The sequence below is a fragment of the Manis javanica genome, chromosome 14 (genome assembly GCF_040802235.1).
Source record: "Manis javanica isolate MJ-LG chromosome 14, MJ_LKY, whole genome shotgun sequence".
Taxonomy (NCBI): domain Eukaryota; kingdom Metazoa; phylum Chordata; class Mammalia; order Pholidota; family Manidae; genus Manis; species Manis javanica.
Window position 1 is genome coordinate 15,085,419 of NC_133169.1, and position 16,781 is coordinate 15,102,199.

Here is a 16,781-nt window from a genome sequence, read left to right on the forward strand (position 1 = left end):
TGGATGGCTCGGGGGAGCATCACAGTCAATGCATAATTTTTCTGGAGATGATCAAAGTGACTTGCCAGGGCCTTTTTCAGGAAGGGAAAAAAAAAATCCAAGTTTGATCTCAGTAGGACATTCCATGGCAGAACATTGTAGGGACTGTACATAGTTCATGTAGATAGAATGTAGAGTTATTTGAAGGGTGGGGGGAATAGTAACACCATGATAATGAAAAATGAGACACAATAGGTATACAGGAAGGTCACTGGTGGCATGAATTCGGATTTACTCTGAAGGCAGCAGAGAACCCATGGAAGGGTAAAGGAAGTGACATGAGGTCTTTGAATCTTTGAAAGACTGCCCTGGCTCTAGTGAGGGGCACTGATCGTAGAGGGCAAGCTTCTAGAAATTTAAGAATAAATTGGATCATGACCTTGATTTTCGGTAGAGCAAGGTTGGGTCAACTGAGCTAACTGGCTAACTGGTTATGATCAAAATTGGTAAGAGCATCTGCCCCTATAGAATGTTCTTACTGGATTTTTGAGATAGTCTTGCCCTTTTGGTGTTTTGGAGGTAGCTTGTTGCCAGATTGTCTCCTGTAATGAAGCATTTTTTAATTATCTTATTATCAGAAGTTTTCTTAAAATATTTACCTATCTATATTTGTTGCTAAATATTTTCATCTGAAATGTAAGAAGGTATTGAAATTATTTCATCAGCTATCTGGGAGCAGGGCTGCCCGTTACAAAGCTTTTAGAGACAGAATCCCTAAGTTTGAATTTGATTATATTCTAAATGTTTGCTTTTTCCTCATTTCTCTCTGACATTTTGCCAGGATCTTCTGATACTTTTGTAATATTTATAAGCACCAGAATTCCCAGTAGTTCATATCTTGGAACTAGAGATGGGTGAAACTAGTTGAATTGGGGGTTTGGTGAACATCTTGAACTCTTTCTCAAATTGTGTTTGGGGTTCAAGGAAAACCAAAACATATTTTCATATTTTACCAAGAACTTTTTTTCCTCCTCAATTTTGAAATGATGTCTATTTTAAGGGAAATTTAATCCATATGTTACTAAATTACTTACACTTACCTCATCAAAATTTGATTCTGTAAGAGCTATTTGATGTGCAAAAGGCCTTGGTAGTCATTTCATTAGATTTTTTTAAGAGGATTTTTTTTTTCCATAAACAGTAAGTCAAATTTGCTAGGTAAAGATTGACTCAAGTGTGCCTTGCCACCTATAAATGGCCTAATCAGCCAAAAGACCTGCATTTCATACAAAATTTTGACTTGTTAGAATTTATATGGATCCTGGTGATGTTAATATTAATGTATATTCTTTTTGTTTTTGCACATTATCCTAACTATTCTTGCAAGGTACTAATTTCTAATAATAATATTGTCATAGCTTTTAAACAGAGAAAAAATCATTCTCCGTTTTAATTTAGAGATTTCCAATAATATTTAAAAGTTCAAGAGTTGCTTGTGTTACCACCAGTAAAGCAGGATCCATCCCCCTTAAAATAACCAGAAATGTAGAAATTATTCTTTCTACTACTCAGATACTTCTCTTAAGGTACGATTTTTGAACAGCTTCCAGTGAGTCCCCTGCAACAGTACTGCCTACAGTACTGTTAAAAATGAAGAGTCCAAGACCTCTTTCTAGGCCTACTGAGTCAAAATGTCTGCTCTAATGGATCAATAAGATATGCTGGGCCAAGGTGGACAATGCATCATCAAATGACATAATGCATGTGAAAATATTCCAAAAACTCTATGCGGCTATAAAACTACATTCTTTCAACTAACATATATTGAGTGACTACTCCATACAGGGAAATAGAAGAGAAAAATGTCACTGAGTGCTTGCTATAAACCAGGCATTATATGGCTGTATTATCTCATTTAAATTTCCCAAATCATTATAGGGTAGGTTTTTGGTTGTTTTTTGTTGTTTGTTTTTTTTTACAAATGGAGAAAGAGTGTGGCAAAGAGAATGAGTGGCCTACTTGGTTTCTTGATGAACAGGGTATGGGTTTTCTCTGTGGTGGTGATGTGATAACACCCTACGTTGGTGATATTTTTTAGCCTTCCTCATTGGTCATCATAGTCCAGTTCTGGCCAGTTTGAGGGTGGCTGCAAGGAGACCCTGGCTGGAGCTCCTGGCAGAACTGGTTAAGATGAGGCATGTCTCTGCAGTCCGAGCCTTTCTCACTCAGTCCTTCCCCTTCTTGGTTGCGCTTGGAAGTGGATCCGCCATCCCGTGATTACATGGGAACAGCTGACGTGAAGGCGGAGCCACACGTTAAGGATGGCTTTTTCCAGGAGAAGAATAAAACCCCATGTCGGTTTAAGGCAGAGCCCAACACAAGCCTGAGACACTGAGGCTAGTAGCTGTTCCTCAGTGACCCACAGCTTAGTTGTGGAAGTAGAAACTGAACTTGTGTCTATTTATCCAAGGTTCTTTTACTTAGAAATTTTTTAATGTCACATTTTCCAAGGGTCAGAGTGCAAGCCTTATGCTAGCTGGTATGAAGGGCTGTAAACACAAACAAGACAGGATGATGTGAGTTCTGCCTTCTAAAAATTTATAGATAGGCAAGCAAGATGGCCACAATAACCTGCAATACTAAATGGAAGAAGAGGCTGGAAGAGAAGAGGGAAACCATAAAGTGTGACTGTATTACTCTTGGCTTAAAAGTCATTTTAAGGACCATGATCAACAGCTGTAGGCGTCACAGTGACAAGATTTCAGATTAGCACACTCTTACTTCAGGGTTACCTTTCTAGATCTCTGGAGGGGTGCATGTAACCATGAGAAGAACTGCTCTCTTCCTCAACCCAGCCTATTGCTTTCAGGCACAAATTCAACCTAATACCACCTGAACCATTTGCTGTTCCATGTGAGACTAAAAGCTGCAGGAGTCAGAAAAATGGAGAAGGTGCCAGCAAAAATGCTTTAAAGGAGGAGATGGAGAGCCTCTTGTCACTTCTCTATGACAGTTCTCTTGGAAATGTGCACAGGAGACATACCACAGAATGCTCTCTGTCCAGCTTCTGCTGGACACACATGGCCAGAGGCCTGCCTGGGTGTGGCCTCCCCCAGGGGTCTGCCTATGATACTATTCAGCTGCTCATTGGAAAACCTTCACTGAGACCTCCTCACTTTCCCAACTCTGAAAATGCTGTAATATTTGTTGTTTTTGTTTGTGCTTTGAGGTGGGAAGAAGACAGGTGCAGCTTGGACATCCTGGGATGAAAGGTGCTAAAGAGGCAGAGAAAGGAATACTTTGGAGCCCTGGTTAATTTTCAAAGTGAAGTTTATCCAGGTGGACCTCCCACTCATTCTCCTGCACCCCTGGCCTCTTTTCCACCTCTCAACAGTCTGACCTGCCACCCCAGAGGCCCAGAGCCCTCCCACCCCCTGAGCCACCACCCTGGGTCCTTATCCTCAAATTCCCAAGCACCGAACTTGGGAAGGCACCTTGCCCAAACCTTCCAATGTGCCACCATTAATTCTTCCTCTTTCTTCTCTCATCACAAGTCTCTTCCCTTTACAGCAGCTTGGCAAGTGTTCAGAAAGAAATAATGATTAGGCTAATTTGCACTAATTAAAAACAATTGATGATTCTGCTATAATCTTATAAGAGGTTTTCCTGGTTCAAAGAATAGATTTTTTTTATTGTGTAGAATTAAAAATATTGCTGGAGGAAATTTTTTCTTTGAGCAGTAAAATGGCCTATTATTAAGTATTTATCTAGCCAATTCTATTTTTAGCTAAAGGTTAGATGAAATATAGGAGAGGAAAAATGTACAGAACCAGGCACAATGTAGGGGCTTAAGAAATGCTTACTGGTCATGTGTTTATTCAAATTCTCACCATTGTCGAATGGCCTGATGATATAATAAGAGGCATGTCTGTAACTGTAGGTTGGATCAGATTTATTTAAGGCTTTTATCTTTTTTTTATTAAAGTATCATTAATATACAATCTTATGATGGTTTCACATAAAAAACACTGGTTTCAACATTCACCCATATGATCAAGCCCTTACCCCCTCTCTTGCTGTCACTATCTTTCAGTGTAGTAAGATGCTGCAGAGTCATGACTTGTCTTCTCCATATTAAGCCTTTTATCTTATTTAAAGTCTATGTTAAGTGTCTCCCATGTTCAAAACAACTGTGCCAAGTTCTGAGTGAAGGAGGCTGACAAAACAATGAAAAAGGCATGGTACCCACACTTAAAGAACCCCATGATATAGTAGGGAAGGCGAACTCATGTTTAAACAATACCAAAGATCAAAACTGGTGTGAAGATGAGGATAAAGTACTGAAACTGCTGAATTGGAATGTGTCAGACTTCTATTTTTTCCAAACTAGAGCGTTGGAACTACTAATAAAAGTTATTCCCGGAAAATAGAATGATGGTGAGTCTGTGAACTATAGACTTAGCATCAAACACAGTCCATGTGTGCTCTACTTTACTATTTTTTCAGGTGACAATGTTGCCTCTCATAATTTTTAAAGTTCAAGGAACTATATTGCTTTTCCCACACCCTCTCTTCCATTCTATGACTGACAGAGAAAGACGGTGGCTAGGCACAAAAGCATGAGTAGCAATTCCATGTCTAGACCCACTCTTAGATTAGAAAACTGAGGAAGGAGCATTGTCCACAATAATTTGATCTGACAGATAAGACTACAGGGTGGGTAAGGTCACCTACAAAGGAAAACCCATCAGGCTATCATCAGACTTCTCAACAGAAACCCTACAGGCCAGAAGAGAATGGCATGATATATTTAATGCAATGAAACAGAAGGGCCTTGAACCAAGGATACTGTATCCAGCACGATTATCATTTAAATATGAAGGAGGGATTAAACAATTCCCAGACAAGCAACAGTTGAGGGAATTTGCCTCCCACAAACCACCTCTACAGGGTATCTTAGAGGGACTGCTCTACATGGGAGCACTCCTAGAAAGAGCACAGAACAAAACACCCAACATATGAAGAATGGAGGAGGGGCAATAAGAAGGGAGAGAAACAAAGAATCATCAGACTGTGTTTATAATAGCTCAATAAGCAAGTTAAGCTACACAGTAAGGTAGTAAACAAGCTAACCTTGAACCTTTGGTAACCACGAATCTAAAGCCTGCAATGGCAATAAGTACATATCTTTCAATAATCACCCTAAATGTAAATGGACTGAATGCACCAATCAAAAGACACAGAGTAATAGAATGGATAAAAAAGCAAGATCCATCTATATGATGCTTACAAGAGACTCACCTCAAACCCAAAGACATGCACAGATTTAAAGTCAAGGGAAGGAAAAAGATATTTCATGCAAACAACAGAGAGAAAAAAGCAGGTGTTGCAATATAAGTTTCAGACAAAATAGACTTCAAAATAAAGAAAGTAACAAGAGATAAAGAAGGACATTACATAATGATAAAGGGCTCAGTCCAACAAGAGGATATAACCGTTATAATCATATATGCACCCAGTACAGGAGCACCAACATACCTGAAACAAACACTACCAGAACTAAAGGAGGAAATAGAATGCAATGCATTCATTCTGGGAGACTTCAACACACCACTCACTCCAAAGGACAGATCCACCAGACAGAAAATAAGTAAGGACACAGAGGCACTGAACAACACACTAGAATAGATGGACCTAATAGACATCTACAGAACTCTACACCCAAAAGCAACAGGATACACATTCTTCTCAAGTGCACATGGAACATTCTCCAGAATAGACCACATAGTAGGCCACAAAAAGAGCCTCAGTAAATTCCAAAAGATTGAAATCGTACCAACCAACTTTTCAGACCACAAAGGTATAAAACTAGAAATAAATTGTACAAAGAAAACAAAAAGGCTCACAAACACATATTTAGGAGGCTTAACAACATGCTCCTAAATAATCAATGGATCAATGACCAAATTAAAATGGAGATCCAGCAATATGTGGAAAGAAATGACAACAACACAAAGCCCCAACTTCTGTGAGATGCAGCAAAAGCAGTCTTAAGAAGAAAGTATATAGCAATCCAGGCCTATTTAAAGAAGAAAGAACAATGCCAAATGAATAGTCTAATGTCACAATTATCGAAATTGGAAAAAGAAGAACAAATGAGGCCTAAGGTCAGCAGACAGAGGGACATAATAAAGATCAGAGAAGAAATAAATAAAATCGAGAAGAATAAAACAATAGAAAAAAATCAATGAAACCAAGAGCTGGTTCTTCGAGAAAATAAACAAAATAGACAAGCCTCTAGCCAAACTTATTAAGAGAAAAAGAGAGTCAACACACATCAACAGAATCAGAAATGAGAAAGGAAAAATCATGACGGACCCCACAGAAATACAAAGAATTATTAGACAATACTATGAAAACCTATATGCTACTAAACTATGTTTTCTACCTTTATTTTGCATCTACCTACCACTTCAGCATTTTATTAAAAAAAAAAATAATAATAATAATAATAAGGGAGAAATGTGGGATTCACATATAAATCAAGTATAAAAATCAAATGAATATTCATATTTGACCTGATTGTTTATAGTTCATGATGCATGATCAAAACCAAAAGTTTCTGTGATGACTGCCCTTGTACTGTTCACCATGAAAGAACTCATTCACTATGAAAGAACTTGTTCACCATGTAAGAACTTGTTCATTATGCTTCAGAAGATTGGAGACTATTGAGAATTAGGCTTGGGGTTGATTACTGATTGTACATTGAGTCCCCTATACAGAATTTTATTGTTGTTAACAATAAATATGAGATCAATAAATATGAGAGATGCCCTCTCAAAAAAAAAAAAGAAAGAAAGAAAACCTATATGCTAACAAGCTGGAAAACCTAGGAGAAATGGACGATTTCCTAGAAAAATACAACCTTCCAAGATCGACCCAGAAAGAAACAGAAAATCTAAACAGACCAATTACGAGCAACGAAATTGAATTGGTAATCAAAAAACTACCCAAGAACAAAACCCCCGGGCCAGATGGATTTACCTCGGAATTTTATCAGACGTACAGAGAAGACATAACACCCATTCTTCTTAAAGTTTTACATAAGATAGAAGAGGAGGGAATACTCCCAAACTCATTCTATGAAGCCAACATCACCCTAATACCAAAACCAGGCAAAGACTCCACCAAAAAAGAAAACTACAGACCAATATCCCTCATGAATGTAGACGCAAAAATACTCAACAAAATATTAGCAAACCAAATTCAAAAATACATCAAGAGGATCATACACCGTGATTAAGTGGGATTCATCCCAGGGATGCAAGGATGGTACAACATTTGAAAATCCATCAACATCATCCACCACATCAACAAAAAGAAGGACAAAAACCATATGATCATCTCCAGAGATGCTGAAAAAGCATTCGACAAAATTCAACATTCTTTCATGCTAAAAACTCTCAACAAAATGGGCCTAGAGGGCAAGTACCTCAACATAATAAAGGCCATATATGATAAACGCACAGCTAACATCATACTGAACAGCGAGAGGCTGAAAGCTTTTCCTCTCAGATAGGGAACCAGACAGGGATGCCCACTCTCCCCACTGTTATTCAACATAGTACTGGAGGTCCTAGCCATGGCAATCAGACAAAACAAAGAAATACAAGGAATCCAGATTGGTAAAGAAGAAGTCAAACTATCACTATTTGCAGATGATGTGATATTGTACATAAAAAACCCTAAAGACTACACTGTAAAACTACTAGAACTGATATCGGAATTGAGCAAAGTTGCAGGATACAAAATTAACACACAGAAATCTGTGGCTTTCCTATACACTAACAATAAACTAATAGAAAGAGAAATCAGGAAGACAATTCCATTCACAATAGCATCAAAAAGAATAAAATACCTAGGAATAAACCTAACCAAGGAAGTGAAAGACCTATACCCTGAAAACTACAAGACACTCTTGAGAGAAATTAAAGAGGTCACTAAAAAATGGAAACTCATCCCATGCTCCTGGCTAGGAAGAATTAATATCGTCAAAATGGCCATCCTGCCCAAAGCAATATACAGATTCGATGCAATCCCTATCAAATTACCAACAACATTCTTCAATGAACTGGAACAAATAGTTCAAAAATTCATATGGAACCGCCAAAGACCCTGAATAGTCAAAGCAATCTTGAGAAGGAAGAATAAAGTGGGGGGGATCTCACTCCCCAACTTCAAGCTCTACTACAAAGCCATAGTAATCAAGACAATTTGGTACTGGCACAAGAAAAGAGCCACAGACCAGTGGAACAGAATAGAGACTCCAAACATTAACCCAATCATATATGGCCAATTAATATATGATAAAGGGGCCATGGACATACAATGGGGAAATGACAGTCTCTTCAACAGATGGTGCTGGGAAAACTGGACAGCTACATGTAAGAGAATGAAACTGGATCACTGTCTAAGCCCATACACAAAAGTAAATTCGAAATGGATCAGAGACCTGAATGTAAGTCATGAAACCATAAAACTCTTAGAAAAAAACATATGCAAAAATCTCATAGACATAAACATGAGTGACTTCTTCATGAACATATCTCCCTGGGCAAGGGAAACAAAAGCAAAAATGAACAAATGGGACTATATCAAGCTAAAAAGCTTCTGTACAGCAAAGGACATCATCAATAGAACAAAAAGGTATCCTACAGTATGGGAGAATATATTCATAAATGACAGATTCGATAAAGGGTTGACATCCAAAATATATAAAGAGCTCACACACCTCAACAAACAAAAAGCAAATAATCCAATTAAAAAATGGGTAGAGGAGCTGAATAGACAGTTTTCTAAAGAAGAAATCCAGATGGCCAACAGGCACATGAAAAGATGCTCCCCATCGCTAATCATCATAGAAATGCAAATTAAAACCACAATGAGATATCACCTCACACCAGTAAGGATTGCCATCATTGAAAAGACAAACAACAACAAATGTTGGCGAGGCTGTGGAGAAAGGGGAACCCTTCTACACTGCTGGTGGGAATATAAATTAGTTCAACCATTGTGGAAAGCAGTATGGAGGTTCCTAGAATGCTCAAAATAGAAATACCATTTGACCCAGGACTTCCACTTCTAGGAATTTACCCTAAGAATGCAGCACTCCAGTTTGAAAAACACAGATGCACCCTTATGTTTATTGCTGCACTATTTATAATAGCCAAGATATGGAAGCAACCTGAATGTCCATCAGTAGATGAATGGATAAAGAAGATGTGGTACATATACACAATGGAATATTACTCAGCCATAAGAAAAAACAGATCCTACCATTTGCAACAACATGGATGGAGCTAGAGGGTATTATGCTCAGTGAAATAAGCCAGGTGGAAAAAGACAAGTACCAAATGATTTCACTCCTATGTGGAGTATAAGAACAAAGGAAAACTGAAGGAACAAAACAGCAGCAGAATCACAGAACCCAAGAATGGACTAATAGTTACCAAAGGGAAAGGGACTGGGGAGGATGGGTGGGAAGGGAGGGTTAAGGGCAGGGAAAAAGAAAAAGGGCATTATGATTAGCATGTATAGTGCATGGGGGGCAAGGGGAGGGCTGTGCAACACAGAGAAGACAAGCAGTGATTTTACAGCATCTTACTACACAGATGGACAGTGACTGTGAAGGGGTATGTGGGGGGGACTTGGTGAAGGGGGGAGCCTAGTAAACATAATGTTCTTCATGTAATTGTAGATTAATGATACCAAAATAAAAAAATAAAAAATAAAGACTACAGGGTGGGTGATACATAATGGGTAAGCCAATATGATATTAAAGGATAAGCCACTCCTAGGAATTTACCCAAAGAAAAGAAGATCATAGATTCAAAAAGACATATGCATCCCTATGTTTATTGCAACACTATTTACAATAGCTAAGATATGAAAGCAACGTAAGTGTCCATCAGTAGATGAATGGATAAAGAAGATATGGTACATATACACAATGGAATATTATTCAGCTATAATAGAGAAACAAATCCTACCATTTGCAACAACATGGATGGAGCTAGAGGGTATTATGCTCAGTGAAATAAGCAGATGGAGAAAGACAAGTACCAAATGATTTCCCTCATTTGTGGAGTATAACAGTGAAGCAAAACTGAAGGAACAAAACACCAGCAGACTCACAGACTGCAAGAAGGGACTGGCAGTTACGAAAGGGAAAGGAGTGGGGAGAGTGGGTGGGGAGGGACGGAGAAAGGGATTAAGGGACATTATGATCAGCACACATAATGTAGGGGAGTCACAGGAAAGGCAGTATAATACAGCACAGAGGAAACAAGTAGTGATTCTACAGTTTCTTACTACGCTGATGGACAGTGACGGCAATAGGGTGTGTGTGGGGACTTGATAATATGGGTGAATGTAACCACAATGTTGCTCATGTGAAAGCTTCATAAGACTGTATATCAATGACACCTTAATTTTTTTAAAAAAAGGATAAGCCAAAAATAATCAAAGCTAATGTTTACTACCTCTCTCTATGTACCAGGGCCTCTGGTAAATACTTGACCTGCATCAACACATTTCTTACTACTCGGCAATCCTTAGACACAGGAACAATTATTTCTCCTTTACTTATGTAATGAAGGCCACTAGGAGTCAAGTAACTTTCCCAAGAGAACCCAGAGGATAGGTAGCTGAACTGAGATGCTAACTTGGCATTTTCTGGCCAAAATCCATTCTCTTCATCACTCTTCTCTCTTGTCATTATGTTTTCCAAAGGGGTAAGGAATGTACACTCAGAGAAATATGAAAATCATAAAGATGAGTTTTATTTCACTCTTCTTTTCTCTCAAAAAAATTTGCCATCATTTCCTCTTTCTCTACTCCATCCTTCACAACTTGGCCATTTAGTCAGTTAGTTGATCATTATCACAGATCGTGCTTTGCTGTCCAGGCTTTGACAGAGCGAGATGAGGGCAGGCTCCAGCACCCTCAAAGCACTCCCATTTTATTAACTTTATTCATAGGCCTTGTTCTTTCGGTCTCTTTGTTCCTGCTTCTGGAAAACTTGAGTGCTTGCTTGTGACAAGTCTCCCAACTCCAATCCGCTATTCAGCCCCTGAGCATCTATGTGGGCCCTTACAAGTTAAGAGGCACAGATTCTTGGACAGAGCTGGGAGCCCAGGTAGGCAGCAGCCTAGCTGTGTAGGAGGAAATGAGTGAATGAACAGTGCTGGATTTGCTATTCAGAGTCCCCCTGAAGAGGCAAGATATATGTGTTACCTTGACAAAAATAATTGCTCCCTTCCAAGTGCATAACTATGATCTTCTCCAGCATGGAGTGAGGGGTGTGAGACTCTCACTTAGGTTCACCTATGAGGTAGCAGACTGGGAGAGTTTACCAGGAGATGGTAAATCCGGGGCTCGAATTCAGGTGTTCTGACCCCAAACAACATTCTCTCCCACAGAGCACACTGTAACTACTGTCTAAAAATCACTTTTGTTTCAATTAAATAGGCAAAGTAATTGGTTTTGTGCTAGCAGGGCAACTGGAGTAAGTCAAATCTAAGACTATGTTTCCAAAGCAAATCATCTATCATTTGTTTTGTTTTTTGTCTTTTGATTTCTTGTCTGTATGACAAGAAAAATTTGGAGAACATAGATTCTCAGAAGCTAAGGTGGAATTCCTATATTTTGGGACAGATATTTTAAACACATATACTAGAAGTTGTAAATTTACACGATCTTGTCTTCCAGCAATGTCACCTTTGTTCTCATTCCAATGACTCTGTGGATTACTTAGGTAATACCAGCTACTAACTAACATTACAGAAGAGCCATACTCCCCAAATCTCAGTGCGTAACAAACTAGAAGTTTGTTTTTCATTCATGTAAGATCTAAAATGAGCATTAATCAGGTCCTTTCCCGCTGGAAGGAGGGATTCAGTTTCTTTCCACACATGTTCCACAATCTTCAATACATAATTAAAGTCACCAATGAACAGAAAAGAGTATGAGGACTCTTGTGTGAGAGGCACTTAATGGGCCATAACTAATAGTAGTATACATCGGAACCTGGTCACACACAAGACAGTTACGAAAAGTAGTCAAGCTATTTTCTCAGAAAGAGGAAGTAATGGATTTGGTGATCAGGTATTAGTCTCTGCTACATACTTTCATTGTTCGAGATCTATTTGGAGCTCCCATTTTAACTTTCAAACCAAATTTTTGATCCTATAAGAAAAATAAGGGGTGTTTTATATGTATAGATATTTATATCTATATATCTTTGGGGGCAAAAATTTCATTACCATGTTATCAACAGATGTATTTATTGAACTTGATCTCATACTAATTAAGGTTCTTCAGGGAGAAAGAACCAATGGGATGTGTCTGTCTATCATCTATCTATCTATCTATCTATCTATCTATCTATCTATCTATCTATCTATCTATCTATCTATCTATATCTATCTATCATCTATCTATCTATCTATCTATCTATCTATCTATCTATCTATCTATCTATCTATCTATCTATCTATCTATCTATCTATCTATCTATCTAATCTATCTATCTATCTATCTATCTATCTATCTATCTATCTATCTATCTATCTATCTATCTACCTACCTACCTACCTACCTACCATCTATCTCCTATATACCATATATATTTGAAGAGACTTACATAAAATATATAGCATAACTGTATATACATAGAAAGAGAGAGACTTATTATAAGGAATTGGTTCATGCAGTTAAGGAGGCTGACATGTCCCAAGAGCAGCAGTTGGTGACTGGAAACCTGGCAGAATCGATGGTACTGTTTTAGTCCCAGTCTACAGGCCTGAGACCTAGAAGAGTTGAGTTGGTACCAAAATAAGTCCAACAGACTCAATATGCAGGAAGAGCTGATGTTCTTTTTCAAGTCCAAAGAGGAAAAGAAACTCATTTGTCAGTTCAAATGCAATCAGGCAGAAGGAATTCTCTCTTACTCAGGCTTTTTGTTCTATTTAAACCTTCAACTGATCAGATGAGGCCCACCCATATTAGGGAGGGCAATCTGTTTAATTGGTCTACTGACTCAAAGACTCATGTCATTCAGAAACATCCTCACAGACACACCCAGAATAATAGTTGAACAAATAACTGTATACCTTGTGACTTGATCAGTTGGCACATAAAATTACCTATCACAGCCCCCCTGTAGCTACTTATAAAGTTTATTTTATTTTTTACAAGATAAGTATTTGCCAGAACTAAATAATCCAAAGAATGCAATGTATACTTGCTGAAATCAATTTCCAAAGAGACTTTCCAAAAGCTTCATAAGTTTTTGGCTGTCAGGGTCTACATTGATGTATTCAGATGGTCTGCATGACTTGTATGAATTTAGTTACATGTATAGAGCTTGCTGTTTTCTAGTAGTGCCAGTAATAGGTGGGGTTTTCAGAGTATCCAAAGACTAGGTTACTCTTCATTTGTAGAGATAACCTGACCCAGTGCAATATCTCCAATCTGGAAATGGGAGAAAGATAATATCAACAACCCCGTGTTAAGTCAGAGAATGTGTAAGTAAGGTGGGATTGTGAAGGTGCAGCGAGGGTGGTGATGGTGGTGGTACTGAAGGTAAGAGATTATTATGACCAAGAACACATATTGATCCTCATTTCCACCCCAGTTATATATTCCTCCCAGCTGAGGAATCAGTCTTATATTTCTTTCACATTCTGGCAGCATCTGGTGCATAGCCCAAGATACAGTATGTGGTCAATAAACATGTGTGTGTAAACTTGAGGTTTTTGAACAAATGTCTGAAGCACTGAGCACCACATTCTGCATTGCACTATTCTGCATTATCAATTTATGTGCATCAGTTTATGACATGAACAGTTATGTTACTGTTTTCATCAGCAATTATGGGCTTCCCAATAATTTCAGGATGTCTTTGGAGATACCACCTGATTTTGTGCACAAACATCTTTTCTAGACAAATGGAGAAGCTTATAGAAGAGATCCGTGTATCTCTTTTCTAACTTCTACATAACTTTCTGTCTCAGGCCAAAGGCCCATGAGAGAAACATCTTATATGCTTTCTATACCGATTAAAAAGCACTCTGTACTCCAGGAGGGAGGGAGCATCTTTATATCTAGGGCTGTGATGGTTTGTTCAATTACCTGTGATCATGTCAAATCTCACCACCCGGCATTCCTGGTCCCCTAACATTTTTTTCTTTTGTAATCTCTCTTTATAAGGCCAGTACCTTACACCTCCACACCAGAAATTCTGCCCCTTCCCATTCCTGATTTACTGCACCAGAATCCATGTAGGAACGAGCTACGGTCCCCTTGGTGACACGGCACACATCACCTTTGCAGGTTGTGGGATATGCTGAACTAGTGAGTAATGTGTGGGAACTCTTTGGCCAACTTCTTCCTTCTCAAGGACGATTTTGCATTTTCTCAAGGGAACAGCCTTGAACACTGGAATCTCTTAAACCTGCAGTAATATGTCAAACCAAGTCTCTTCCCTGATGGGAAAAATGAAAGTCAGCTTTGCTCTTCATTCTTGTGCCTTGTTTAGTGTGTTGTGACCTTGTGTAGACTAACCTTTAATTCCCTGAGAGGTCTGTGTAGATGATGTGACACCTCAGTGCCAGTACGTGGTGTTTTCATGGCAAGCCATGGTCTGTCACCTTCCCCATGCTCCACAGCTGTCACTGAGCAATGGATCCTTGGATTTCTGCCTCACTTACTTTCCCTAAACAATTTAGCATTTAATTATATATGACTTTATATTTTTGGACTCTTGGTTCCCAGTCTAAATGCTAATTTGCAAAAGGTATGGACTGTGTTTTGTGATTCTTCTGAGTCCCATTCAAAGCATCTAGCATCCTGTCTGAATAACCTAACAGTCACTCATGAAATGGGGGCTGTGATGGTGAAATCATACTAATTGTTTCTGAGGACAGACCAGATTTTACATGTTCGAACAAGTGCTACCTTTGGCAGGAATGCCAGCTGGGGAGGCTACCCACATATGCCAACAATGTTATCAATTCTCAAACTAATTTTTTAATACCGCTGTCTGAATGTGTGTCAGAATCTGTGAAGCTTATTTAATGTTTGATATTTAGCACCCAATATAACACAACACACTGTTTTCAGTGGCTGCCACAAAGATCATTAAGGCACAATTCCTGCCCATGGACTGTTTGCAGTCTTCTGCCGAAGATACGACAGGATGTATACAGTGATGTAGAGGCAAAACACGTCAAGCACCCTAAGTGAAGCACAAAGGATTGTCGAGGCTCAGAAAAGAGAAGAAGAGGTAATCTAGCGCTGAGCCTGCAGGGCATTGTCCAACTTCAGTGGCTGATAACCTTTATCCTAATTGGTTTGGTCTTAGGAAACAAACAAAAGCTCTTGGAGCTAAACCTAGGGAACAACCTGGGTGAACAGACTGGATAATAGCATCTTCCAAAATTGAGGTGGAGCAATAAATCTAGGTTAAGAAATGGTCTTGAAGGGAATTGTTTCTTTAAACAGAAGAAAGTGATGGTCAAATGAGAGACCATCAGCTACCAACAGACGCCTATGATGTCAGTCACACCTGCCTGACATCGATCTTTGGACCATCCACCTCTGTGCCTCATCTGTACCTCCATTTCCTCATTTGTAAAAGAGAGTAACATAAACCAGATCAAAGGTTTTCAATGGAACTATAAAAATACCCAGGAGTTATGGGCCTTTCCATGAGATTTCACTTGAGCAAACACATGGCAATAAAACAGTATTTGAGAATTCCTGTTGATCAAGTTGGCACATAAAATTACCTATCACAGCCCCCCTGTAGCCGGGTTCTTCCAGCTCACAGTCTGTATGTGGCACATGGCAGATGAGGAGAAGCCACCAGTGCCATCAGATGACAGAAAACCAACAGCAGCTGCAGGTCATCTGTCCCATGGCCAAAAAGCCTTGTGGATTTCAAGGCTCCCGGTACAGCCTTGCTTCTCTGTCACTAGCTTTCCTGTCACCTTATTTTATTTCCCTCAAGAGCATTTATGACTCTTAAATTATTTGTTTGCCTTTGAATTGTGTGTTTTTCCCATTAGAATATAAGATGATCCACGTAAACAGAGACCGTCTGTGTCTTGTTTGTAGCTGTGTCTGGGATGACTAGATCAGGGCCAGGGACACAGTAAACACTGATACACTTTGGTGGAAACGAGTGAGTGAATGAGTGAATAAATTGATCGATTGATTAATTCTCTTTCATGGACAAGGATTCAGGGGCAGGCATAGAGAAGATGAAATGTAAATGCAGGGACAAGATAGTTGAGCATTTTCTATGCTTTGGCATTGTGTGAGGCGCTGAGAATACAGAATTCATTGTCTGAGGAAACAAAGAAGGAATGCATGGAACACTGCACATAAGAGAAAAAATAATTTAAAAAAGACAGCATACAAAGGAAGATATTAGAGATCTCACCAACAAATGGTGAATTGTTAAGCAGGAAACCATATAACACATTAGGCATTCAGAGGAAGGGTGGGGAGGAATTCCTGTGAGCTACAGTGACCTAGAAGATCTTCAAAGAGGAGAAAAGCATCAAGTGAGATAGAAGGATGTGAACAAGTGGCCATCCCAGGCAAAAATTCCAGACGGGAAAGGGCAAGGGACAATCTGATTGGGGAGATGGAGAGACTGACTGTCGTTGAAAAGCAACTGTGTGCCAGGCATTAGGCCATGTATTTTGATACATTTGTCATTTATCTGCTAC

At 39.0% G+C, this 16,781-nt stretch overlaps 1 long non-coding RNA gene across 1 annotated transcript in view; it reads left to right on the plus strand.

Annotated features, from left to right (window-relative positions):
* Positions 1-16,781, plus strand: part of LOC118971663 (uncharacterized) — a 47,835-nt gene that overhangs the window by 20,055 nt on the left and 10,999 nt on the right. The window lies entirely within an intron of this gene.